This window comes from Pocillopora verrucosa, chromosome 3 (assembly GCF_036669915.1).
Source record: "Pocillopora verrucosa isolate sample1 chromosome 3, ASM3666991v2, whole genome shotgun sequence".
Taxonomy (NCBI): domain Eukaryota; kingdom Metazoa; phylum Cnidaria; class Anthozoa; order Scleractinia; family Pocilloporidae; genus Pocillopora; species Pocillopora verrucosa.
In genome coordinates this window covers 15,449,031-15,452,883 of record NC_089314.1, presented here as the reverse complement: position 1 = coordinate 15,452,883, position 3,853 = coordinate 15,449,031, and the positions used below count along the sequence as shown (strand labels likewise).

At 39.8% G+C, this 3,853-nt stretch overlaps 1 non-coding gene and 1 pseudogene across 1 annotated transcript; one reads left to right on the top strand and one right to left on the bottom strand.

Moving 5' to 3' along the window:
• Nucleotides 1-1,158: 1,158 nt before the first annotated feature.
• LOC136279592 (uncharacterized) lies at nucleotides 1,159-1,803 on the bottom strand (annotated as a pseudogene).
• Nucleotides 1,804-1,907: 104 nt separating this feature from the next.
• On the top strand, nucleotides 1,908-1,979 carry Trnah-gug (transfer RNA histidin (anticodon GUG)). Its single transcript has one exon. It is a non-coding gene; the product is annotated as a tRNA-His (tRNA).
• The last annotated feature ends 1,874 nt before the right edge of the window (nucleotides 1,980-3,853 follow it).

Below are 3,853 nucleotides of genomic sequence, written 5' to 3'. Positions count from 1 at the left end.
TTAGACCTAATGTTTTTCTCGTATGCTAATTTCTAACGTTCACAAAAGCATAATTGTTATGAACTCTCTTGACACAAGAATGTTTTTGAAGCCGTTCAAAAAACTCGCAGCACGTGTTTTATCGGGTCAAAAACCACTCGGCTACGCCTCGTGGTTTTAAACCCGATAAAACACTCCTGCTCGTTTTTTAAACATTACATAAAGAATAAGGATGAAATTCCACTCCTAATTTTGCAATCCAGTTTTGAATGTCAAATTTGCCTCCTCTCTGCCCTTTTTTCGGTGGAGCCTTCCTTTTGGTTCTTGTTTTCCGAGAACTTCTCATAGTCTTTGTCCAGTTGTCTTCTCAAGGGTTTTTGTAAAGCGGCCTCTTTGCCTTCTCTTAACCAATCCAATTCCGTCTTGCGTTTGACTTTGGCGTCGTTTAAATCTTCCACCTCTTTCTGTTGACTCAGACATTGTTTGCAATACAATTTGTCTTCGAGATCCATAGCCCTCTTACGCCAATAGTCGCGATTCTTTTCCATTTTATGACTATTCTCTTTCCATTCTTGTACCGATTCGTTAACCTCGGTTAACAAATGCGTCAGAGCACTCTAAGTCTGACAACTCATGATTGAAAACAGTTACAGTACGCTTCGTGTAGACCTTGCCAAAAGCCAGAGCCTTTCTGATTCATCAAATGAAGTCATCTCTTTTTTTATAGAATTTTTTCTCCTACTCAGTTCTTTGAGCACCTTGTTGTGTCTTCTCAATTTAGCCATGAGCGGTGGTGACACCGGAACACAATTTTTTAACATGTTAAATATCAATTCACTGACAGTATTGATTTGTTCCCCGTTGGCGTGTTGAATCAAGTCATGACGTTTGTTTCGATTTCCCTCTCGTAGTATAGAGAGCAAGAAAGCTCTATGTCTCAAAAGTCGTTTCATGTTTCACTCACTTCTTCCCCGTCTTTAGCTTCTTTGACCATAACTTCTTCATTCCTTTTTTCAAAACAAAGTGACCTAAGGCAACAGCTGCCTTCTTTCCAAGCTTTTTGATTACGGCTGAAGTCACCAAAGCTTTTATAGCCGGTACAGCCGCTACTGCCGGAGCAAATCCACCTCTCTGCACAATACGTTGCCCTTCTCTTTTCTTTTTCATAGCCTGTGACCTTTAGAGGTGTGTATGCGGAGGTAAAATGAAACATCGCATACAGCCTTCATGCTTTAATAAGCGGCTCACAATGCGAAACCTATCATGACTGGCCAGATGAAAATCGACCGTCAAATATCCAAACGGTCGCTCGGTTTCTTTTTCATGTTTGAAGATACGCTTGTAATAAGATATTACGCGTACTCAATTGATCGCGAGGATTCTTGAAAGCCACAATGTAATGCGAATTACGAGTAATGGTCTTGGCGTATTTACCAGGTGGAAACATATCTTGACAGAGATAAAGAACGGTAATGTTTTGGTGATGAGAATGTTTGGTAAACAAATCCATGACTTCTTTTTCATTACCACCTTCAGCCATTAAATCATCCAAAACCAAAATACCTCCTTTCGCTGTAAACCATTTTTGTAGATGTGATACATCGGGGACTCTTTCGTGAAATTTTATACCCGTGTGTTTCATACGATCAAATTGTCTTGCCATGCTCCATAACAATACACTATAGCGGTAGGTGGCTGCGCAAACAAATCGGATAAATCATGTACTAACAAAGATTCGGTGAAACAAGTTTTGCCCCAACCTGAAGGTCCTACGATTAAAATACTGGAAGGAGACTTAAACTTGAACAATAGCGCACCTTCCATGATTTTGATACAAAGCTACAGATGACGGTGGTTTTTATAGAGACAAAAGATGTGAAACAAAGGATCAAATAAATATGTTTAATTTTCACCTACCATTGAACATTGCCCTGATCGTCTAGTGGTTAGGACACTGCGTTGTGGCCGCAGTAACCCAGGTTCAAATCCTGGTCACGGCAAATTTTACGTGTTTATTTTTATTTATTTATTTTTAAATTTATTTATTTATTATTTTTTAAAATCATTTTTTTATTTATTAAGTTTTTGAAAAGAAAACTTGTCATCCTTAGAGATGTAAACGTTACGCTGCACATGTTCAGCAATCATCCCATACCGAGATTTTGAAAAAACATAAATAAATAAATAATTAAATAAATAATTAAATAAATAATAAAATAAATAAAATAAAATAAAATAATAAAATAAAATAGTAAAAAATTTTAAAAAATGTACATGCGCGGTACTCAACTCGTAGAAGAAGTGTGACTGGGATAGGATTTGAACCTATAGCCTTCGGACGGACTTTTTCCAAAAATACGTTTACAAGTTTGATGCGAGTCTGCCTGAGGTCATACAAAGTTCTTCTTGTGAAATCTCTTTTTCTATTAGCTTTTTTAACATTTGACCTACTTTATGATCGTTGGTTACGAAATCATGTCTAGAAAACAGTTTCAAAAATTTACTCATGTCTTTTCATCTAGCTTTGTCTCAAATACATCAAGGCGTAATCTCCGCAACTCTGACTGTAAAGAGACTGTAAACTCTTGGACGATCGCACGACGTGTTTTCAATGTGTGTTGATCCAATCGATCAACGGCTGAGTGGTTTCATACACTTGTAATGGTAACGCATAACTATCAAAAATTTCACACACGTTTTCCAGGGTTCTCCAAAGTGCTATCCAGTGTCTTCCAGGTTGATCATGCGGATCTGTGTTTACAATGTATCCCACAGATCTGTCTTTCTGAGGATGTTTAGGTAACTTATTGCAGGGTACAGTTCCGTAAAAATGTGGTTCGAGTGTAGGATCGTGACGGGCTAAAAAATCTAACTGCACATTATTAAAGATTATCTTTTCCAACTTCAAGCGTCGCCAGGTGTGCGTCCACGTACAATGTCAGTAGTGGTATCCGCTCACTCAGGGCTGATTTTTTCGAATTCTCCCAACCTGACCTATGACGTAAATGATGACGTCATCAATTCTAGCTAGGATAATTGATTTTTGATCCTATGACGTCATCACTATCACCATAACAACCTGACTTATGACGTCATCAGTTCTAGTTAGGAGTATTGATTTTTTATCCTATGACGTCATCATTATCACCATAACAACCTGACCTATGACGTCATCAATTTTTGTTGGGCCGTGGTGGACAATTGGTATTCTTGGGCGTTCCTCACGATTATGAATGGTATGGGCACGGTGGTGACGCGCGCTTTGCCAGACTCCAGTGGGGAAGTCAAATCTTCCAGCACGTTGTTTTATGGACTTCAAATTTGACGTATCTTTTCCCCAGACTATTGAGTGTGATGCCTCGGACTTTACAGTCCTCTTTACCTTTGTGGGTCTTGTACCCGTAGTTTGTTGGACCTCCGGAGGCAAATTCCACTATATAGTCGTCTGGCGGCAATTCATCCTTAAAGTCCCCCAGATAATCTCCCAGTGGTGGCTCGGGCATTCCCTCGGCGGAAAGGAACACGACTGAGTCTGTGTCTTTGTACAGTACTCGCTCTTGTAAGATGTCCAGAGCGTCATAGAGTTTAAGACGAGCCCAACAGGTCGTGAAACAGGCCACGAATATGTTCAGGTTGGGTGAGATGGATTCGTCTTCCTCTTGTAAAGTGTACTGTACTTCCACGCGATCGTCTGATTGTATACCAACGTACTTGATTTGGAGGGTGTCGCTGTTACAGAAGGTGGAAAACTTTTGGGGGTCGTCAAATTCCCGGACTTGTGTCTTGTTGGTACACTGACCAAGTTTACCCCACATGGAGTTTAACATCATCTTGGCCAGCGTACGCAGTCCGGGATTTTTCTCGATCCTTTCCG